The sequence below is a fragment of the Phoxinus phoxinus genome, assembly GCF_949152265.1.
Source record: "Phoxinus phoxinus genome assembly, chromosome: 21".
NCBI classification, from domain to species: domain Eukaryota; kingdom Metazoa; phylum Chordata; class Actinopteri; order Cypriniformes; family Leuciscidae; genus Phoxinus; species Phoxinus phoxinus.
In genome coordinates this window covers 22,435,182-22,460,474 of record NC_136896.1, presented here as the reverse complement: position 1 = coordinate 22,460,474, position 25,293 = coordinate 22,435,182, and the positions used below count along the sequence as shown (strand labels likewise).

At 39.1% G+C, this 25,293-nt stretch overlaps 1 protein-coding gene across 1 annotated transcript in view; it reads left to right on the top strand.

The window, feature by feature from the left end:
* Nucleotides 1-25,293, top strand: part of grid1b (glutamate receptor, ionotropic, delta 1b) — a 434,864-nt gene that overhangs the window by 309,363 nt on the left and 100,208 nt on the right. The window lies entirely within an intron of this gene.

Sequence of the window (25,293 nt, the reverse complement as noted above, 5' to 3'; positions counted from 1 at the left end):
TGCAACTAACACAGCGAAAAGCCTATGTGTGAACTGATATTGGGCTAATATTGTAGATCTACCATTGTGTTATGATTTGTTAGGATGATGTTAAGTGGCAGATCAGTGGGCTTGTCTGTCCCAGATGAAACCTAAAATAATATTTGGAGGACACAAGATAATTTAATAATTTAACGTGTGGTGAACTTTTGAACCTAACTCATATTTTAAAATGATCCCTTTGTGTAAGCTACAAGTACAATTTTGGCTGTATTATTAGTGTCCACTTAAAAAGTTGCCTCCCCAAGTCCAGCATAACTGAACATTGAACTCTTAAACACTAATATTTTAAGTTTTAGCGTTTAATAGATTAATGTTTAAAAATGTCCTCTTACTCCATTTACTCTCCCAATCCCAGAGCAAGGCATGACAGGGAGCAGAAATTAATTAAATAATTGTTAATGCATTTTGACATTTAAGTATATACAAATTTGTATTAGTGTAAAATGTAGTTGTGACAAAATGTTCAAGAACTGTGTTTGCTGATTTTGAGTAAATTAAACAAGCAGCACTTTTTTTAATGCATATGATGCATTATTTGTAACCGGACTGAGCTGCAGTGTTTATTATTTAACAGCCAATGCATTATATATGATGTGAGTTCTTATGATCATATTTGCTGTAAGACAGGAACTCTGTCCCAGTCTGTTTGTAGGTACCGGTTGTTGCCTAAGGCATCAAAACATCAAACTTTGGAAGCGGTATTTGTTCTTCCATTCCATCTCAATTGGCTCATGTTGACTGGATGTGTCAGTGTTCTGGAGTGATCCATGGCCTTATTCTCTCAGCTGATCAATAAAAGAGGTGTAGGAAATCAGAGACGATGGAAATTAAGTGTTCTTTCTGCATTCTACACCCTCTCAGCCCTGCCTGCAATAACATATCAGTGAGCAATGAAGAACTGGGAGGTCATTGAATTCTCATGCCCCTCCAGACATGAAATACAGTGCACTGGAATGGGTTTATGAAGAAGTACTGTATTTACCTAAGCTGCACCTTTACTACAGCTCAAATATACCGATTCTAAAGCATGTCTTTGTTTCACCATGCAGCTCTTGCATGTTTTTGCTGGTGTTGTTTCATGGCAAAAATAGCTGTTCCCATTCATTTCATTTCTCCTGTTTGTGGAACATCAAATTGAGTGTATTAAGCAGTATATAATAAGAAGTTACATTGTGAACATGCTGCCGAGTGACTATATTCACAGTATACAGTGATACAGCTTCAAGTACCTTATTGATTTTATGAACTTAGTAAAGTGGATTCATAAGAAGACTAGAACAACATTTTGGGTCCCACTTTATATGAAGTGGCTTTAAGTACAACTGACATTCAAATTAATAATTTGATACAATGGACTTATTGTGTACACACAAGTTTTTACATTGTACTTATATTTTTTAAATACCTGCATGTAATTACAGCTGTAATTAATTTATGACATTTTTGTAATTACACTGTTGAACCTTCCCTTGCACCTTAACCTTAAACCTACACTACCCATACAACCACACCTGTCCCTAACCTCACCTGTATCCCACCTCAGTAGCAGCAAAAATGTTTTACAATATAATATGAACGCAATAAGTATATTGTACTTATTGCAAATTCTTACTCTGGTCACTATTATGACTTTTGCCTCAAACTCTTAATTTACCCTTTATTAATCGTTAGTAAAGTAGTTCTTGAAAGTTTAGGTATTTGGTAGGATTAAGGGATGTAGAATATGGACATGCAGAATAAGACTATGTGCTTTAGATGTACTAATAAATGGCCAATATGCTAGTAATATGCAAGCTAATAAGAAACTAGTTAATAGTGAGAATTGGTCCCCAAATTAAAGTGTTAAGTGCCATTGACAGATTTTTTTTTAAATTTATGACACATCTCTTTCCTGCCAGTGACGGAATTTTCTGACAATCCATAATTTTACTGTTATACTGCCTAACCTCATCGAATGAATTGTCAAACCCATGAGGATTGTGCAAGCTTTGGGGGTGTTTTGGTTTTGATCCTGTGATCCGAACGTTGTCTTTGACAAAAACACATCTAAAGCACATAGTCTTATTCTGCATGTCCATATTCTACATCCCTTAATCCTACCAAATACCTAAACTTTCAAGAACTACTTTACTAACGATTAATAAAGGGTAAATTAAGAGTTTGAGGCAAAAGTCATAATAGTGACCAGAGTAAGAATTTGCAATAAGTACAATATACTTATTGCGTTCATATTATATTGTAAAACATTTTTGCTGCTACTGAGGTGGGATACAGGTAAGGATAGGGACAGGTGTGGTTGTATGGGTAGTGTAGGTTTAAGGTTAAGGTGCAAGGGAAGGTTCAACAGTGTAATTACAAAAATGTCATAAATTAATTACAGCTGTAATTACATGCAGGTATTTAAAAAATATAAGTACAATGTAAAAACTTGTGTGTACACAATAAGTCCATTGTATCAAATTATTAATAACAAAAACACATTTTCAAAAAGGTCATAGTATAGTATTATGCAAGGAACTGTGCGAAAATAAGTCTTTATTATTCTTGTAATCAGCCCCGTAATCATAATTTGTGTGAAAAGAAATAAATGTTGTTGGAGTGAAGGGCGATATTTGCCCTTCCTTTGGATTCAAGTTTGTTTACGCTCATTTTAATTTGTTAGAGGCAAATTAACTCGTTACATCAATGTGATGTGATTGGTTTCCACGATGTTAATTTCTTGAAATTAGTTGATACAAACACAACACCTATCTTAGTGGTGGCATTATTTACACAGACAGGCACCATTCACATTTTCTTCAGAAAACCTACATAGCAACACTACTGTAGTTAGAAGTTTCCTTCCAGCCTAAATTTGTTTTGGATTTATGTATTTGACATAGTATGTTTTACACATAATTACAACAGTTACATGACATGGTTGTCTGAGCAGCGGCTAAAGCTATAAACAGAAAAATGTAAAAAAAAAACTCAAGACAGAACAAATTGGGTCACCAGTGTGTATTGATGATTCTTTTGTTGAATTATTTACGCTGGCCAAGGTCACAATGTCAGGGGCAAAGAATACCTTTTTAAAGCACTGCAGGTCATGTGCTCAGCATTAAAAGACATTTACATTTGCTTCTAAGATAATGAAACATTTGCATTTCAGTCAAGGCTAGCTTCAGAGTCTGACACTATCGTTCATATTCCTGTCCAGCTCCATATCCTCCCATGGGCTCTAATTGCCTGTACTCGGTTCATGTTTAAATTAAGGTCTTGCAGTAATACTGAACTAATCAGTGATAGTGAGAGTTCTGGTGCCGGTCATTGCTAAGCCCACGGGCTCTGTCAATGCTCTGGCCTTGTCTTCATATAGTGAGGGTTCAAATTAGGCCCATTTCGAACCTATTTTATGTGCCCATTCACAAATGTTTGTGCCCTATATGAGTTGTTGACTTGTTTGGCACCAATAATTGCATCACGCTTTGTACTCTGTGGACATGTGAGGAACATTTGAAGGTGTGCTGGAAAACCTTAATATGCCTTACTCTGTTATGTGCCAATAGAAATCAAATTAGACAGTATATGAGAATGAAATAGAGTGCATTGATGGGTTTTGTATCTCAGCAGGGAATAGAAAACTTTATTTCTAAAACATTAGAAGAAATGTCCTGGCTATGAGGCTGAGGGGATGGGGGGGAAATAAATTAAACTGAGATATTTGATCTTTAATGATGGCCAAAGGGCTCCTCTGAAAATGCTTCTCAATATATATATACATACATATATATATATATATATATATATATATATATATATATATATATATATATATATATATATATATACTTTTTCTCTGTAAAACCATTGCATCTAATTTTATCTGTGCATTTAAGTTCAATGTGACCAGTATGGGATGCTGGTTGCTAGTTTACCAGCATGGAAGTGTTGGTGGACCAGCTACACCAGCTCAGTTTTGCCTGATAATAGCATGACTATGCTAGTCAACCAGCTAGAGCACTATACCAGCATAAACCACCAGTTTTCAGAAGGGATATCTTTTCTGGTCATCTGACTTGCTTCTAAACACTGTTATCCGATTCTCTTCTCTCTTCACACTCTGTATCGTACTACTCTAAACATGTAACTTGTGAATAATATAAGATGAAATCCTGATGGCATCTTTTTATTCTGTTTGCCTTGACACTCTAATGGTATAGGGTCTACAAGCATGCTGGTTTATCAGGGTGTAACATTTTCTCTGGTGTTTTGAATCATTATCACTATAATTACCATAATGACTACAGGAAAACAGCCATGTTTCCTTCTCCCTTTGCTCAGAGAAAGCTTTTATAGTGACAAATAATTGTCATTTTCCACTTTCGCTTAAGAGGAACTTATTCCATTCCATGTTATTTGTCCATGCATTCTCACTACTGAAGTTGTTACAGATTCTTGTTCCTTCAAGGATGCACACTGATTAGGCCACATAAGGAAACTGCGCACTATGGCAGATGCTGATGGCACAGAGCAGTTCTGTGACATGTCTGAAATGGCATCAGTATAGCTTTCCCTTTTAGAGTCTGTATATTTCATATTTGAATGGTTTGGGGAGTTTATAGAGCATACCACTGATGTGCCACACACACACACACACACACACACACACACACACACACACACACACACAAATAAAACATAAATATACTTTCAGCAATCACGTCATGTTTTCTAACAACTATTTAGAATCAGAACTAGCAATGGCAGATTCAAAATGAAACACTCTTTTGATCTAATTGATCAAACAGGTTAAAAATAAGATCTGAAATTGTCTCTGGGTCAGTTTGATTCATTAGGACTGTTTGCTCACTCACTCAATCATTTGCAATGGTTTTTCACACTTCGATAACATATTTGGATCAGCATTGAAATCTGACATGAAAAGTATCATAAATGTTACTCTCAAATAACCTTTAAAAACTCTATATTTCAGGTTTGTCAAGCCAATGTGCAAATGCAATGTAGAGGCCATGCTGTGGCAATTGACTCTTTTATTTGGAAAGCAGGACTTTTTCTAGAGCCACCATATTAGATGTTCCAATTTCTCTCATTCATTGTAATACCAGTGGTTCATTTCAGCCACATGCAGTCTCTGACTGTAAATCCTAAAAGTGCACTTTTGAAATATTAGATTAAAATTATATGGACTCACATGAGATAAAGACTCGGAAGCCTATTAAGAGCTGGTTTATTCTACATGGAGCGGTTCATCTCTGTGGGCCACAAGGTTGAGGTCATCTACAGATCGCCGGCGGAATATTATTCACTCTCGGTGCATCTGAAATTGCGTACTGTCTGAGTAGGTACTACATTTGAATTTGAACTTACTTTGCGACCACTAAAAAAGTATGATCTATGTAGTATGACTGTGAGAGGTATGAATGTAATTTGGACATACTATCTGTCATGTTGTCATTATCATGTGACCTACCATTGTCCTACTATGGCATTGGAGACTATTGTGTATCTATGGTAGGTGTCAAAGATGATTGCCATATTGACCTGTGTTTCTGAATACACCCTAGGAAAGTTGTCCTTGCACTGGTTTAAATGTAATAGTTGAGAAAAATGTTAATTTGTCTCCATGGTTTTATTGTTTAAAAACATTTACAATGTAAAGACAAGGAAAGCAAAAGCTGAACATTTATTTGATTTCCATTTCAAATTCTGGTGTAATAATCACAGATTATTACACTTATTTCTTGTTCATTGAAAGTGTGAATTAATAGTCAATATAAACGAGTTTGCTGTTATCTTATCATAAAATGTAACACAATACTAATCTGGAATTTAAAGATGTTACTGAAGTCTATCTCCTGTTTACCCAGAAGGCTTTAAAACTACTAGTCCGTTTTTAAATGAATTTCTCCCACCACACACACACTTTTCACACTGAAACTAAGTGTGTCTGACTAGGTGTCATATAAAGTATTATTTGATTTCATACCTCTATAGTGTCTATGAAAGGTTAACACTTTCTGGATTTAAGCCTCTCTTTTGCGTTTCACTAATTTCTGAAGTGTATACTTAGTCAAAGCAAAAGCCTTTGTTGAGTATTTAGATCAGGGTGACCAGGACAAGAGCGATATCTCCCGCATGCACAGACACAGCGAGAGGTGCGTTGTGTGGTATTAAGAAACATGACAATGTAATCACTCCCTCACGCTGGTCCAGACTGTAGCTGGAAGCAGACGCAAACGTGAGGAGAAAACTGAATTTTGAAAACAAGACAAGGACAGATGTGCCAGTAAATATTCAGAACTTAGATGTCAGGTCCTCAACCCTCTCTCCCGTTGGCTTGTCTAGTGCGAGTCTTGATAAACGTGGTCTGTCCTAAGCGCGAGGAGCGGGAATGAAGCAGACCCCCCACTGCGCCGGCAGCTGAGCCTCAGATTTGAAGCCTCGTCACAGTGTTAAACTGCCGGTGTTCCGGCCTTTCTCTCCAGAGCCCTGCTCACTCAGCCAATCCATCGCTCGTGCCTCCAGCGAGATGCTCAGCCACTTCATTTCCCTGTGCTGCAAATCCATCCATCCCCACCCTCCCCCTCCATCAGCTATCTTCACTCGTTTATTTCTTAACCAGTTTCTCCACTCTGTGCCACTCTGGTGCACCAATATGTCTTAGCCAATCAACTCAAAGAATCCCAATTTCCTGCCACGTACATTTCAGTGATATAAATGGAAACGGAGTGAGTGCATGTCTAATACAAAACTCTGCATCTGTCAAGATTCGTGTGACGGGCCCCGCTGTCCCCAGAATGGCGCGCACACACACACACACACACACACACACACATCTGGGGAATGGCACAGCTATAAACAGAGACGTGACTTGCAATGAGAAGTGTCCATGAGTTTTTAATGCCGTTATGATTCACACTTCCAGGGCTCTTTTAAAGTCAGTGGAAGGAATATGGATGATAGGATGTTGGATGTGACAGGAGAAAAAAAAATGTGTTTGTGTATTTGCAGTTTTTGGAAAGCTATACAAACATGGGATTCAATGAGAAAAAAAATATAGGGTGGGGGCTGACTTGTACATTGAGAATTGATTGGATAGTTAAGTTGCTTCTATATGTGGGTCAAAGTTTTGCTGGTTTTGATGATTAATAAGGCACATTGCAAATCATATTCAGTGCTGGTCAGAATTGTTTGCCCCCTTGGTAAATATGATCAAATATGGCTTTGGTTATCCTTTTGATATATATATATATTTATATAATAAAAAATAATAAAAAATTTAATGCAAAAATCTAACCTACTACTTATTGAAGTAAAATAATTGAAAGTGGGGTGAAAATAACATTGTGAAATAAATGTTTTTTGTCCAAAACGTGTTGGGAACAATTATTATTTCTAGCACAGGCTGTCAGGTTTAGGTTTAGGTTTAGGTTTATCTGTTTGTATTTGATCGAATCCATGATGCCATGTATCTGAACAAGATGTCCAGGACCTCTGTCACGCCCGGCTTTGCCGTGCTGGGTGTGCTCACTCCACTATGAACAGTAACTGTTTGGGCCGTCTCTCTCCCTCCAAGCTGAAGGGGGAGCTGTCTGTTTTCGGTCCATCTGGCAGCAGCTGATTGGCGGGACGGTTTAAAAACATCTCCTGCCAGTTGCTCTAGAGTTCCAGTTGCTCTGGAGTTCCAGTTGCTCTGTGCTGCGCGTGTCTGCTTTGCTCTGGCCTCCGGGCTGGTGGCAACATCATCTTACTCCTTTTTTGTCTATTTTGCATTACACATAGACTACACTTTACTGATCTGCACTACACTTTTGGTTAGTTTTCTGTTGCTTCATGTTTACTGACTTAATACACTTATTGATTTAAATTATGTTTTCATCGTATAATTTAATGTTTAATAAATTATTTTTGATTTAACTGAACAAACGTTGTGGTCTCCCCTATGTCATTGCTACTGTGAGCCAGGTAGCCGTGACATATGGGGGCTCGTCCGACCATTTGGATCCCAAATTGTAAGTAGACTACTATAATTCGCAATAGTGTGTAGGTCTCTGCGTGGGTAGTGCTACGTCATTGGTTCACATTTTGTGAATGAAACGTACGGGTGATCAGCTGGTGTAATCAAATCAGCTGGCACGCGTTGTGTTTGTTTGGTGGGGAGTTCTGCATCGAGTGTTCAGGTAATGAATTCAATGTTACTTTAGTACTTTGATGGAGTAACAGTTTTTTTGCGAAGGAGTATTTGCGCAGATTAGAGAAATTTAGCCAACCATATTTTGTTTATTTAGTTTGAGTGGTGAAGTGTGTTTGTAGGTTAACTTGGGTTACAGGATGGCATTTTACGGAGCTTGTCTTATCCCCAATTAGTGCGCTTCGGCGTTGTGGGTTTAGGCTGCTGGTCACTGAAGTCTGAACGAGGGCACCGCCGTGGAGCGCCGGCTGAATCGACTTCGGTCGGGACAGTACGATTCCAGCGGTATTGGTGAGTAAATGAGCCTTGTTCTTGGACTTAGTGTGAAGATAGGGCAGAATAGTAGGGGGGTAAATGTTTAGGGGGAAACTCCATTGTTGTCCTGTAACGTGAGCTGCACTCCGCTTCGCCCGATTTAATTTGTGTGGTTGGATTTGTGTAGTAACCCGAAAGACGTTGAAGTAAGTGCTTAGTTTTGTTGCTTTGGCTAGAGGTATTGCTATTGGGTGTTTTTAGACCATAGCCGGGTTTGTTTGTTGAGTGGTGACTTCTAATTTAAGTGTAAAAATGAGTGCACTTGGGGCGTTTCTAGAGGCTCCCTCAGTGGTCTTGCTTGCGGCGTTAAATGTTAAACAGTTGTGTAGTGTGGCCATGCACTATAAAATTGATGTAACATTACGGAGGGGAGCTAAGAAGCATGAGCTGCTTGACTTCATTTATTCGTGTTTGGTTGAAAAGAGCGTGTTACCGGACGAGAAATTACCGGAGCGCTGTGAAGGGGGTGTGTCGGGTTCAGATAGTGAGCAGACTTTAGATAGTGAAACCACTCCGAAATTGACTGTAGACCCAAAGCCAAAAACCAGTGTATTAACATTTGAACAGCAAATCGAAATATTAAAACTGCAACATGATTTGCAAGTGAAACAAAAGACATTGGAATTGGACCAAGAATTAGCAAGGAAAAAATTGGATGACGATTTGGCTCAAAGGCGGCTGGATAACGAATTGGATTGTAAAAGGTTAGAAGCTGCACAGAAAGATAAAGATCGTGAGTTGGAATGGGAAAAGCTTAAAAATTTAGAGCAGGATCGTGAAATTGAGCGTACTAGGCTGCAGTTAATGGCTGACGGCAAATTTGGAAAATCGCAGCAGTCTGGTCTGGCCGGTATGATCAAGTTCCTGCCTAAGTTTAATGAGCATGATCCAGATGTGTTTTTTTCGTTATTTGAGAATATTGCTACTGAGCAAAAGTGGAGTGATGAGGATAAAAGTGTATTGTTACAAACTACGTTAATTGGCCGTGCTCAGAAGGCATTTGTGGCTTTACCTTCTTCTGAAAAGAAGGTCTATCGATGCGTCAAAGCAGCTGTGTTAAAGTGTTATGAGTTAGTCCCAGAGGCTTACAGGCAGCGTTTTCGATCATGGAAAAAATCAGACAAGCAAACTTACGCTGAATGGGCTGGGGAATTAACCAGTTTCTTTCATCGTTGGCTTACAGCTGAAGATGTTGATTCTTTTGATGAGTTGTGTGATCTTATGATATTAGAACAACTTAAGAACACTTTGCCTGATCGCATAGGCACTTATATTAGCGAACATCAAATAAAAACTGCAGCAGATGCTGCTGTTCTTGCTGATAATTTTTCTCTCATACACAAAACTCCAGCTCGTGATTTTAGTTTGCGTTCTAATATTAATTTCAGAGAACGTCGCTATAGTCGTGCTAATACGGACACATCTGTGTTTACTAATTCAATTGCACATGGTAAACCATCGGATTTCGATTTTAAAACAGATTGTAATTACTGTTTTGGGAAAAATCATTGGAAAAAAAATTGTCCGGTGTTGTTGGAGCGCAATAAGGGGAAAACTGAGGGAAGAAAAGTTGGCCTCTGTGCCGCATCTGTTCCTGCTGTGCGCTCTGTGTGTAAATCTAAGAAAATTCCAGCAAAGACATTAGATCGTGCACAATGTACAGTGTCAGTTGATAAAGGTTTGAGCAATGTACAAAGTGATGAGCTTGAATTTCCTGCATCTAGTGTAACAGATTATGCACCGTTTGTCACGGAGGGTTTTGTGGCATTGGTGGGTGACGTACATCGCGTTCCAGTGAAGATTCTGCGTGATACAGGCGCATCGGAAAGTTTCATTTGTCAATCTGTTTTGCCTTTTTCGTCGGAGTCTGATTCAGGAAATTGTGTGTTAATACGAGGAATTGGTCTCCAGTCATTTCCAGTGCCGCTGCACAAAATTCAGTTGTTTTCTGGTTTTGTGAGCGGGGAAGTAACCATTGCCGTGCGTCCTTCGTTACCTATAGAGGGAATTGATGTGATTGTGGGTAATAATTTTGCTCATGACCGTGTTTTTCCTGATCAGGTTTCACCACCTCCTGTGGTTAAGACTGGAGTTTCTTTATTGGATGAGTCAGATAGGTGTCAAAAAGATTTTCCAGAGGTTTTTACGGCATGCGCTGTGACGCGCGCTATGGCGCATAAGCAGGATGCCAACTCGTCTGATGTATCTAAGCACACGTCGGCTCAGGTATTTATTCCACAGTTACCAGAACCTTTGTCTCGATCTGACATTGTTGAGGCTCAAAAGAGTGATCAGAGCTTACAGAAATATTTTGACTTGACTGCAGATGGTAATTTAGATCGCTGTTATTTTGTGAAGGATGGTTTGTTGCTAAGAAGGTGGTCACCTGGGGAGGGAACTGATGTGGGAGATCAGGTCTTGCAGGTGGTGATGCCCGAAAAGTTTCGTGAAGTGGCACTAAAAACAGCTCATGGGGAAACAGCGGGTCATTTTGGGGTGAAGAAAACATACAATCAATTGTTAAAGCATTGCTACTGGCCACGGATAAAGAGGGACGTTGCGCGGTTTGTTCAAACTTGTCATGTCTGTCAGGTGGCAGGTAAGCAAAATGCTGTTATTAAGCCCGCGCCTTTACAGCCCATTTCGTCTGTTGGTAAGCCTTTCGAGCATTTGGTCATTGATTGTGTGGGCCCCTTACCACAGTCAAAATCAGGCTGTGTTTATTTGTTTACCATCATGTGCCAGGCGACTCGCTATCCTGCTGCGTTTGCTTTGAGGACCATTACCACAAGGTCTGTGGTGAAATCATTGTCGCAGTTTTTTTCAATATTTGGTCTTCCCAGAATCATTCAAAGTGATCGGGGTTCAAATTTTACATCAAAAACATTCGCAGCAGCCTTGAAACAGCTGCGTATCCAGCACAATTTGAGTAGCGCGTACCATGCGCAAAGTCAAGGGGTTTTGGAACGTTTCCACGCCACTCTTAAGTCTCTGTTACGTGCGTACTGCATAGAGATGAAACGGGAGTGGGAGGATGGTCTACCATGGCTGTTGTTGGCGGCTAGAGCGGTTGTGCAAGAAAGCACAGGTTTTAGTCCCAACGAATTGGTATTTGGTCACAAGGTTCGTACCCCATTGTCTGTGTTGTCAAGTGATCTGGATTTATCTGAACCACCCAAGAGTTTGTCCAGTTATGTGTATGGTTTCCGTCGCAGGTTACTTTTGGCATGTAAAATGGCAACCGAAAATTTGACTGATGCCCAAGGAAAAATGAAGCGAAATTATGACCGTAAAGCTGAAGCTCGTGTCTTTAGCCCAGGGGATCAGGTGCTGGCATTGTTGCCTATACCTGGTTCTCCTTTTTGTGCAAAGTATTCGGGGCCTTACAGTGTGGTTCGTCAAGTGTCAGAGACCAATTATGTGGTTGCTACGCCTGATCGTAGGCGGGCGACACAGTTATGTCATATCAATTTACTTAAGCCATATTATGCATCGTCACAGTCGCCTAGTTGTAAGGGTGAATCGTCTGTCTTGGTCGTGGTAGGTACGTCTGTAGCTTCTCCAGAGTCAGAGGATGATGTGCAGGGCCCTGACGATTCCATGTTGCATGCTCGTCTCAATAATTCAGAGGCGTTGGCCAAATTAGAGGGAGTGTTAGATCATTTGGATTTTCAACAGCAAGCAGAATTGAAAGCTTTAATCTTTGAATTTCCTTGTCTGTTTTCAGATACTCCGACCTGTACAACTTTAATCGAGCATGACATAGAAGTTGGTGATGCAAAGCCGATCCGTCAGAGGTTTTACCGCACTGGTCCTGATAAGCGTAAAAGTCTGGATGATAGTGTCCAATATCTTCTGGAAAATGGTCTTGCCATACAGTCGTACTCTAGCTGGGCTTCACCCTGTTTGCTAGTCAAAAAACCTGATCATACGTACAGATTTTGCACGGATTACAGAAAGGTAAATAATGTAACAAAACCAGACTCGTATCCACTGCCTAGGATAGAGGATTGTGTGGATCAAGTCGGTGCGGCTCGTTATGTTAGTAAATTTGACTTGCTAAAAGGTTATTACCAGGTTCCTCTTACTCCCAGGGCACAAGAGATCTCTGCCTTTATTACGCCGTCAGGACTCTATTCTTATACGAGAATGGCTTTTGGGTTGCGCAACGCCCCCTCCAGTTTCCAGCGGCTCATGAATCGAGTCGTTGCGGGACTGGAGGGGTGCGCGGTGTATATTGATGATGTGGTCTGCTATTCAGACACTTGGACAATCCACCTTGCCCGCATACGTTCATTATTTGAGCGGTTTGCGGCTGCAAACCTCACTGTGAACTTAGCAAAGTGTGAGTTTGCTCAGGCCACAGTGGTGTATCTGGGTAAGGTGGTCGGACAGGGGAACGTTCGGCCAGTGAGAGCGAAAGTCCTGGCCATTGACAAATTCCCATGTCCTGCTACTAAGAAAGAGTTGATGCGCTTCCTTGGTATGATAGGGTATTACAGGAACTTTTGCTGTAATTTTTCATCTGTCGTTGCCCCACTAACTAACCTGTTAAAGGGTTCCGTTAAATTCAATTGGACGGCTGATTGCCAACATGCATTTGAAAACGCCAAGTCTCTCCTGAGTTCTGCACCTGTCCTGGCTGCTCCTAGGTTGGAAGAGCCCTTCCAGCTGCAAGTAGATGCCAGCCAGGTAGGGGCAGGTGCCGTTCTCCTTCAAAAGGATGACAATGGAATAGATAGACCAGTTTCTTTTTTTTCACGGAAGTTTAATCGTCATCAATTTAACTATTCAACCATCGAAAAGGAGGCCCTGGCCCTTATTTGGGCACTCCAACATTTTGAGGTTTATGTTGGTGGTGGGTTACACCCTGTGGTGGTCTTCTCTGACCACAATCCGCTTACTTTCCTCTCGTCTCTTCAGAATACTAACCAGCGCCTTATGCGCTGGGCTCTTTTTCTACAGCCTTATAACCTGTCTATTAGGCACATCAAGGGGTCCGACAACGTCATGGCCGATGCCTTGTCGCGGGCTCTTGATGACTGCTAAGGGGGGTCTGTCTCGTGTCCAGTCTCTGGTTCTTTTCCCTTGTCTCCTGTCTTTCCATTCTTAAATTGCTATCCAGGCGCCAGGATTTGCTGGGTGGGAAGGAGGGTGGGGGGGAGGAATTAGGTGGGCTGGCGGGGGGGCGGGTGATTTAGGTCATTTTTCGTGGGGGCTGTTGTATTTTGAGTGAAGGGTGATGAGAGGTTGGGTTTAGTCTAACATTAGTCTTTCGGGGTAATAGGTTAAAAAGGGTACTGGGTTTAGTCATTTATTGTTTTTTGGGTGTTATTGGGTTTGTTTTTGTTTTTAGTATTTGATTATGGGAAATGGGGTAATGAGTAGTATGTAGGTTTACAGAGTCCCACATGGGTCTCTGTTTTGTGGGGGGAGTGATGTCACGCCCGGCTTTGCCGTGCTGGGTGTGCTCACTCCACTATGAACAGTAACTGTTTGGGCCGTCTCTCTCCCTCCAAGCTGAAGGGGGAGCTGTCTGTTTTCGGTCCATCTGGCAGCAGCTGATTGGCGGGACGGTTTAAAAACATCTCCTGCCAGTTGCTCTAGAGTTCCAGTTGCTCTGGAGTTCCAGTTGCTCTGTGCTGCGCGTGTCTGCTTTGCTCTGGCCTCCGGGCTGGTGGCAACATCATCTTACTCCTTTTTTGTCTATTTTGCATTACACATAGACTACACTTTACTGATCTGCACTACACTTTTGGTTAGTTTTCTGTTGCTTCATGTTTACTGACTTAATACACTTATTGATTTAAATTATGTTTTCATCGTATAATTTAATGTTTAATAAATTATTTTTGATTTAACTGAACAAACGTTGTGGTCTCCCCTATGTCATTGCTACTGTGAGCCAGGTAGCCGTGACACCTCTCTCTGTCAAAAAATTATGCCCACAGCATTAAAGATACAGCCGAGTATTTCATTTTACACATGGGGTAACCAAGCCATATTAAGTGTTTGCTGCCAAAAAAGCTATTTTGTTTCATCTGTCCATAGAACATTTGAAAAGTAACTGACACTACTGGAATTATCTTTTTTGGCAGCAAACACTTGTAAGATGGTTTGGCGCACACAGGGATACAAAGTACCCCTTGTGTAAAATGAAATACTCTGCTGTATCTCTAATGTTGTGGGCCTAAATTTCTACCAGAGGTCCTGGACATCTTGTTCAAATTCATGGCATCATGGATTCGATCAAATACCAACAGATACAAAATCAAAACCTGAGAACCTCTCCTAGAATCTTATAACGGGCTATGTTTGGATCTAACAGGACAGTGATCTAAAAACAAACATCAAAATCAAAACAAAAATGGGTCACTGAGCACAAAACCAAGATCTCCAATGGCCATCCCAGTCCCTGGCCTGAACCCTATAGAAAATGAGTGGGCTGATCTGAAGAGAAGAAGCGCCAACATGGATCTGGGAATCTGAAGGTTCTGGAGAGATTCTGTATGGAGGAATGGTCTCTGATCTCTTGTCAGGCGTTCTCCAAACTCATCAGGCATTATAGGAGAAGACTCAGAGCTGTTATCTTGGGAAAAGGAGGTTGCAAAAAGTATTTAATAAAAGGGGGCAAATAATTGTTCCCAATGTGTTTTGGAGAAAAAACATTTATTTCATAATGTGACACCCTCCCACTTTAAATTAGTTTACTTCAATGAAAGGTTAGATTTTTGCTACTTTTTTTAATCAATTATCAAAAGGATTAACAATGCAGATTTATTTTTTACAGCCATCTTTGATAATATTTAGCAAGGGGGCAAATCATTCTGACCAGCACTGTACATGCTGGTGGTTTATGCAACTGGCAATGAGATCAATGTTAATGGTTATCATGACACATAAGGGCTTTGTGACATAAGCAGAAAATGAAAGACAGAGAGGGTACAGAACGGAAGGTGGTAACAACGGAACTTGCGTTAGCTAATGTGGCTTTTGGGAAATGCACTCCAGATACATTTATTTTTTATGCTTTTAATTTAATTACACAACCCGGAATAAGCCCGGCGGAGGACAAAAACGAAGAACAAAACAGGAGAGGTGTAAGTCTGAAACTCAAAAAAAAAAAGAACAGATGGCAGTTGCAACAGTAACCATTAAATCTGGAGCAAAGTTTCTAAGGAGAAAGGAAAACAGAAGGTAGTTCTCTCTCTCTCTCTCTCTCTCTCTCTCTCTCTCTCTCTCTCTCTCTCTCTCTCTCTCTCTCTCTCTCTCTCTCTCTCTCTCTCTCTCTCTCTCTCTCTCTCTCTCTCCCTCTCCCTCTTCTCCTCCCCTTTTCTTGTTGCCTTATGTGAGCTTCCTATACAGAATGATGGACGTGTTACTGCAGTTTCTACTCTGCAGTGTTCCACCAAATTAAGCCCTCAGGCTTGGCCAACACCTCAAGAACGCCTATTCCTCCAGCTGTTTCTGAATAATTGTCCATTAAAATTAATATTAAATATTATTTAAGCTTCAAAAGAATAGGAATTTGTGAAATGTTAAATCCTTTAATGGGCATTTTTCCACATTTTCCAAGCTGACTGGAAATTTACATCATAGGTCTGTACATCACATCTGCATGTAATAAATGTTTATTGTATTTGATTTATTTTTTTATCAAAATACAGCTGATGTAATAACCTGTCCTGGGGCCTCATTTATAAAACTGTGCGTAGGATCCTTACTAAAAGTGTACGTGCGCCCGAAAGCCAAAAATGGCGTACGCAAAAAAATATTCAGACTTATAAAACCGTGCGTACGCCAGAACCTGAGCAGGATTCACTTTATAAATCCCACTCAGCGGAAGATTGTGCGCACATGCGTCTCCTCCCCGAAATAACCATATATGGAGCTTACAACGCCTAGTTTTATTATGAATATCCTCATCTGCATATCATTTGCATATGCTTATTCATCCACATGATAACATGTTTAACGGTACGAGACATTAGGAAAATATGAAATACGGATGTGCCGTCACATTACATTAATAAAAATAATTTAGTAGACTATCCTTGCCTTGTTTTTGAATAAATAAATCAAATAGTGTAAAATACATTTCAGAGAAAGTTTTTCTCAATCTTTTCCACTGACCAAATAGTATTTTTAATTGATTTATATTTTTAATGGAAACAGATCGACCTTGTTGTGCATTATATTTGCACAATCTGCTATTATCATTATAAGCAATTATCTCTGTAGTTAAAACAATAAAATACAGCATGCCAAAAAAAAAGTGTTCAAAAGCATTGCATCCACAACAAATATTTATAGGCTATTTTTATATATAGGCTATTTTAACTTTTCAGTAAATTTCATGTAGCTAGTTTAAGTTTGTAACTCCATTAATGATAATGTCATATTTAATCTAAATGTAATATTATAGTTTAGTAATCAGAAGTAAAACATAGTTTAAATCATTATTTTACTTAAACTGTTATTGTGAACATGCACTGTAGCTTATGATTAGGACTCATAATGAAGATTTACAGTTTTACTTCATCTGCCGTAAGCTATGCGTCAGTTTCACTAAACGGCCCAATGCGCTCGCTGCCGCGGACATTTAAGGTGTGGATATTTGCTTCAAGTGATAGGCTTGTGAGTGAAATTATATTTGTATTATCTTTCTGTAAATGTATAATTTTATTTAGATTTTCTGTCTAAAAGTGACCAAAAAGGTCATTAAATTCCAGCTCACCATCGGTGTCGCCAAACTAATCCATCTGCAAAATGTTCGCACGCATGGGTCAGAGTTTGCGTGCAGGTGCGCACATTTTCCCGTCAAGTTTGTTTTTATAAATCACAACTTATGCGTCGGAAGTGGCGTACGCCTCTTTCTGTGCCTGTTTTGTGCGTACGCAACGGTTATAAATGAGGCCCCTGGTCTCAGAAGAAAAATGCAACATCTAATATTACCACAACACTTTCTTTATCCATAATTCATGCCTCAAGTGTTTTGGCACTCCAGTGAAAGCGAAACAAAAGCGTAGCAAACAAAGACCAAAGGAAAAGTGTTTGATGACTGAAATCACTAACAAACTACATCTAATATCGGCTCGCAAGTGCAAAACTGATAGCTTCTAATTTGGAGGCTTTAAAATAAGATTTCAGAAAGTAAAGAGTGTAATCACTGCTCTTTCTTCTTGTTTTTGCTACAGCTGAAAAGACTTGATAATAAGGCTCCGTGCAAAATGATTTGTCAATACCAAGAGATATTGGTAATACAGCCATAGTCTCTTTCAATCAACCAGTGAATGAATCTGTACCTAATTTAAAAACAAAAATTGAAAAACAAAAAAGGCTATAGACTGTGTGTATGTGTGTGTCCCATTTTGATGCAAACTTACTTTGCACTTTTTGTATCACACAGCTCTGCTGCCTGCCAATTGTTCCTATGACCTGGTTTGTTAATTTTCACAATAATTATCAAAACCGGCTTGATGAGATGGCACATAAGTCACAGTGAGAGGTCATTCGGACTGCAGTGATGATGTCATCATGCTGCCTTACTTGCAACTGCAGTACTTAGACAAAAGCTTTTACCTGAACGCTAAAAATAGACATGCATCTCCCATAATAAAGCACCCGCTGCTAGCTGCTTTGCAGTTTGACGGTTTGTTTTGAAAAGTAGATGCGTTGTATGCTGTGTTTATCATGCATTGAGTTGCAAGCAGTCACTTTATGCTTTAACTTCATGTCAAGTCAAATGTATAGCTCTTTTCAAAATACACATTGTTTTTAAGCATCTTTACATCAATTCATACTGTTATGTCAATAATGCCTTAGTGCTTTACCATAGAGCAATTAGTATGGCTGGGCAATAGGCCTACAAACAATATACAATCAAGATTATACACATTTGGCCATTCAAAGGCAATTAAGAAATCGAGATAATGGTTGGTTTTGTTGTAAAGGAGCGTAAACAGTTCTCTAAAAGCATCAATGAAAATACGATTGATTGTCTTAAATGAAAAGGTCTGTGAGTTTATGTTTTCCAAATTTAATTAGAGGTCATTTAAGTGAAAAGGTTGATACATATTAGGGTATGGCTTGCATTTAATTAGTAGCGTCTGTGATTTCAGGCATGATTACTATGATGTAATGGTGCTCCTTATGGTGGCTGATTTATTTTCTTTTTTTTCTTTGTTGCACTGACTACCTTAGACTTTGATAAAGAATCCCATATTTGTCTAATACAAATTAAATTTGTTTTTAAATCTACAGCTTATCCCTCAAGTTAATGTCAAATACAAAAAGTGCGGTAACACTTTATAGTAACTGCATAACTGCACACATTAGTTAAGCATTAGAAAACAGTTACAGTAATTCATCATTTGTAAAACATTAATATGCATTAATATGCAGTTTATAAATACAGCTATAAATGCTTTATTCTTGATTTAAAAGCATATCTATAATACTCATAATTTATTAATGATCCATTTATCATTTCTAAATGAAGTATAGCTTTATTTACAAAGTTATTTAGGACTTGTCAGTGGTTCATACGATCACTTAGAAAGTGTATGCAAATGATTAATAAAATATTTAAATGTACATTCATACATCTTATTATTCAGACATAGTAATGGTTACTTAGTGTGTTAAAGGAGAACTCCGGTCAATTTTAACATTGAGCTCAATTTTTAGTAAATTTGGAGTGCTGTCAATACATAGAACAACGACAAAAATCGGTGTTGCCTACACTGTGTTATCCTCTTTTTACACCCTATTGACTTGAATGGGGCAAGTTTTAAACTTAACCAGTTCTTAGTCTTATCATCCTTGATGTGTCATTACAAGTGCCCAGCCATGTTGAGTGATTCCTTCAGAGTGAACACGAGTGAATCTGACTGCAGTAGATGTGAAAGATATGAATAAAAATGATGTTATATCAGCCAGCGCAAATACCTATATTTAGTTCCTGTTTTCGGTCGAAGTCCAAAGTAGTCGATTGTCGAGTTCACGCGCATAGGTTTAGTTACTATGATCACGCGCGTGAACTCGACAATCGACTACTTTGGACTTCCACCGAAAACAGGAACTAAATACAGGTATTTGCACTGGCTGATATAACATCATTTGTATTCACTCAACATGGCTGGGCACTTGTAATGACACATCAAGGATGATAAGAGAAATAAAAGCAGGTTTAAAACTTGCCCCATTCAAGTCAACATGGTGCAAATTTTACAAATAGGATAACACTGTGTAGGCAACACTGATTTTTGTCGTTGTTCTCTGTATTGACAGCACTCCAAATTTAATAAAAATTGAGCACAATGTTAAAATTGACCGGAGTTCTCCTTTAATAAATGCTGTATTAACATGTATTTCTACTGTAATTCAGGTAGTTATAAAGTATTTAGTAGTGGTCAGTTAACTATGTTTGTGAACTCATCTAAAGTGAGGGCTATTCATGCACTTGTAAAACATTTACAAAGGAGATTTAAAGGCTCCGTTAAATATTTATATGTTCTGTATCACTGTGTTGTGTTTGTTTCCATTTTATGTTTAAGATATACAAGCCTTTAAATCTCCTTTGTGCTATACTTCATTTAGAAGTTATAAATGTAGCATTAATAAATTATTAAAATGCAATTATTAAACACATTATAGATATGTTTATAAATCAAGAATAAACCATTCTGTATTTATAAACTGCTTGTTAATGTGTATTAATGCTTTATAAATGATGAAAGAACTGTTCACTAATGCTTAACTAGATTGATAGCGTGCAGTTATTATAAAGTGTTACCAAAAGGGCTGTTGTTACAATTGAGTTGAGCTGTAAGTGAAGAGGGTAGAAAAAGTATTTGAAAATATAGACATCAGCTTAAATTTTTAACATAAATTTGTTAAACAAATTATTGTTATACCAACCTAATGGAGTCGTTAGCATCTGAACATAAAAATGTGTAATCTTAAATATATTTATATATTCACTTTATCAGGTAACAGTGTTATTTTCATAATCCTGGGACATTACTTTTCAAAGGGAACATCGACGCAGCATCATGATGCTGATGCTAAGAGAATGGCAATACCCATGCCACCATATTGAGAGGATGTCTGCATTACAGGTTGTGAAAAGTTTACAGAAGCACAAAACTGAATACAGTAAGGATTCGAGAGGACGTGAGACCCTGGGGTTGAGCCCCCATTCACATTATAAAACCTGATGAACGTGTCTTGTGTTTTGTGAGGACTTTTATGTTGAAATGTACGCTCAGTTCTCATTGTTTCTGTGCTCCCTTCCTGTGCTTGGTTCACTAGGGCTGCGTTCCAGTCCACTTTTAGACACGCACTTGCAAACTTCCCTAAGCACTTCCCCTCGGGGGAATCCCTGCAGCCATTTTGAAGTGCGTTCCACTTAGTGAAGTGGACGAGGGAAGTTTATATGGACAGGCCCTCGTTCCCTCGATTTTGACAGAGGGAGCGAGTCTACTTCATATGTACACTTCTGGCACCTATAAGTCCCACAATGTGGTACGATTGTCACGTCACCACAGATCTCGTCTAATCACCACCACAACAACTCTATGATATATAAATTATAATTTGTTTTATTTAAAACAACCCAAGCACACCTATATACATTTGGATGCTACATTAAACAAATTCTTAAAGGAAAAAAAAGGAGAGAAAAAAAATTCAACTCCATAGCTGACTCCAAGTTATCAAGGGCTTAGGACGTTCCAATTCAGCCCATTATAGTTTCCGCCTGTAGTGGGCACTCATGCAACGTAAGCAAAGGAGGGAAGTTGGCAAGTGAAGGGCATGACAATTTTGGACTGGAACGCAGCCTTGGTGTCTTGCCAGCTTTGTTTGTCGCCATTGTTACCCTCATTAGTTCCCATGATTACTAATCACTGACACCTGTCTCTTGTCAGCCCTTTGTTAACCTTTAAGTTGTTGTTTGTCAGTCATTGATCCTATATGTGTATTCTTGTTGTTGCTCTCCAGCCTTCTCTGTGTAAATTAGTGATGGGAGAAACGAAGCTTGTCAAAGCTTTGAATCAATTGCACCAATTGGTTCGCCAAATTATTCACTGACACTGACCTGCTGGTCAAAACAGACTAAATACAGAAACAACAACAACAAAAACTCAGGCCAAAATATGCATAAAAACATATTTTACTAACACATTGGGTAACACTTTATTTCGATAGTCCACTTTAGACATTCTACAAACTATAAGTAACTTTGCAGCTACATGTCAACTAACTGTCATTAGATTATTAGTAGACTGACTGCTTAATATCTGCTAACACTTTATTTTGTTGGTCCTCTAACCGACATTCTTCTGACTATAAGTAACTTGGCAACTACAAGTCAATTTATTCTCCTAACCCGAACCCTAACCCCTAACCATAACCTACAAGTCTATGGACAGTCTACTAAATACTCTAATGAGAGTTAGTTGACATGTAGTTGCAAAGTTACTTATAGTTAGTAGAATGTCTAAAGTGGACTATCGAAATAAAGTGGAACCACACATTGCAAATATTTTTATTAAAAGTAAAATCTATCAAATCCAATTTACTAATCATCTAATAAGATTAAATATTAAGTATCTGTGTTATTTTATAAATGTGTAGGCCTTGTTATGTTTGTGCCATGTATGGCTCAGCAAAACAGGCCAATAAGAGATTATTAACTTGTATTAATTATTTTAATTACATTTCTCATTAAAATGCCTACAAATGTATAAAACTGATCAGAGATACATTTCGAAACAGTTGTAACAAAGTCTCGTTTACTGAAATCACGTGACGTTGGCAGTTACAGTATATACGCGTTCTCCAAACTATACTTATTTAAACAAAATATTCATAAAGGTTATGATGCTTCATGAAGCAGTGTTTTGACTGCACCCATCACTAGTGCATTATACTCTTGTTTATGGATTGTAATATCTTTGTTTGTGCTTCTCAAATAAACTTGTGCTTGCATCTGTATTCTTGATCTCCGCCACTTCCCTACTCACACGTTACAAGAAGGGGCACAAATCGCTCGGCGCATGACCCTTGCCATAAGCATGGGTTTTAGTAGGGGATGAAATGGCCTCATGTGCAGCAAGTCCAATAGTATTACAACATAAGACCCAGTAGTACCTGGCATTGTCGGATGGAAATATCCTGGCCTTAGCTTAGACTGCCTACCATAGTGAGAATGGAATCCAGTTGGGGACAGTTGTGCCCGCATCATGATCAAATCCCAAATCACCCCGAAAAACGTAGTTATCTGACTTAGAGACTTTTCTTGTAATTCAACCTCAAACCTAAATTCTTGACATGAGTGAGGTCGACATCTTGATGCCGAACCACCATCTCTTGTGACCAGGCTAGAAGGAGCCAGTCGTCAATGTAATTTAGTGCACGGATACCTTGGTGTCGCAAAGGAGCCAGAACTGCATCTATGCACTTGGTAAAGGTTATTTATAAAAATAATGGTAAACGGACTGCATTTATTGGACTGCTTTCACAGACCCAATGGCCACCAAGTGCTTTACATGTTGCCTTACATTCACCAACGGCGGTGTCAGTCATGCAAGGCACCATCCAGCTCGTCGGGAGCAGCTGGGGTTAGCTGTCTTGCTCATGGACACCTCGACACTTGGTCAGGTGGAACCGGGGATTGAACCACCAACCTTCTTGTTTGTAGACAACCTACATTAACCAATGAGCCACTGCCGCCCTTTTATATTTATATTTATAAGACTTGTTCGACTTCATGTAGTGCTGCACAGACCGATCGGCGGCTGACTTGAAGCAGTGAATGCCGGTTAAAAATGATGTCCGACTTGAGACAGAGTCGACGCCACGTGACTGTGACGTATGACATCAAAGTACCACAAGAGCGATTCGAGAGCAGCCGGCTGGTTCATTCTGTGGCTGCAAGAGCTCTGATGACGACACAGCTGTTCGTCATAAAAAATCCGGAGATAACGTGTGTTTTGTGTTTATCACACCTTCAGTGCCACTAATGCTCACAAAGTATTTTTTTTATAACAGCAAAAGCTCTTTTCATGCAGTCTCAATGTTATATTGTGTCTTCTTTATTAAAATACAACTGATTAAAAAACACACCCGACTTCATTGATAGTATAGGCTTATGTTGAACTGTATTATTGCACAAACAAATGCTGTATTAAGCTGTACATAAATAATGTCTCTGAAACACTTGCATTACTACAGGAAGCAGAAAGTGTCTGTCTTCACGTCTCCGTTTTCATCCAGCCATAGTCAATGTCCAACAAACCTATAGACTTGATCACGCATGACGTTGCGACACCTTATTTCGTCTTTGGCCAATGGATTGGCTTGTACTACACGTGACTCAGACACCGGCTCATGCTGACGGTGTTCCCATAGCGTCAACACCATGGCGCGGTGTCAGTGTTCCCTCGAAAGAGAACGATATGCACCGGCTGTGACGTAAGGGTAGTCAGTGCTGGACAATATTCATGAAGTGCTTTATCTTTGGTTGTGTGAAGTACTGAAACAGAAAGAGCAATTTAACTCCCAAATGCCTCACAAGCATCACTTTCTTTGCCATTGCAAGGAGGGCTTCCCTCTCCTATTCAAAAAAGGAGTAATTGCATCATTTTTCAAGCAGGGCCCCCGCCTGGGACATAAGCTGGCCACATTAATCATACTAATGGAGAAGTAAGTGATCTGAAATATAAGCTTTAATCATGTTTTCCTGCACCCTCATAATTCAAGCCATTCAGTTTTGTACCCCTATGCACATAAAGAAGAAAGCTATAAGACAATTATTTGTGTGTAAAATTAAAGGGGTGAATCTCATGAAGAAATGTCTGACTCAAATTTCACCATGCCAAAAGGATTATTTTATATTATATTATATTATATTATATTAATCTATTACAATAATGAGAATTTAGAATGTCTCGGTTACGTATGTAACCCTCGTTCCCTAAAGGAGGGAAGGGAGATGTATGTCGAACGTGACCAACTGAAAGGGGTCATAATGTGTTTGATTGGTATAGTAATAATCTAGATAAGTAAAGCTAATATTACTGGTCCTAAAAATAGACTTCTATGCAATTTCTTATTTCTCATTTCTTTCCAACCCAATTTGTTTCTCTACTTTTGTATGCCATTGAACACTGTGGAATGACAAGCAATGCCTGTTTGAATTAAGAGTGTAGCTGTCAAACAAGATGAAGATAACAGTGATAACTGGTGTGGATTTGATATCCAACAGCCTGCCTCCTGAGGTTCTAGACCACAGAATGATGATGTGTTTCGTCTAATATAGATACGGGCCAGTGCACAAAGCAACACTCTGCAAAGAGCCTTAACAAAGAGACCCACAAACCCCGTTTAGTTTTCCTTGTTGGCTCTGTCATGGAATACGCAATTACCGATTAGCTCACCCCAGTCACTTTCCCAGCTGCTCCGACCCAAGCCTGCTCTGAGCTGTTCTCTATTCAATCATTAAAGCCAGATTTCAGTATCATTTGAAATTTCTCTGCATGTGTGCTTTCTGTAGTATTTCTTCCCCTTAGTTCAATTGTATCTTAAGCAGGGAGTCAGAAGTCAGGCTGACCTGGCTCGTTGAGGGGAAAATGTGTGCTATTCTTTTCCAAAGATATAAAACTTACAATAGAGGATAAAATGAGTGAAAAAATTGGAGGGAGAAGACCCATATCATGAGTACTTTGAGATGGGTT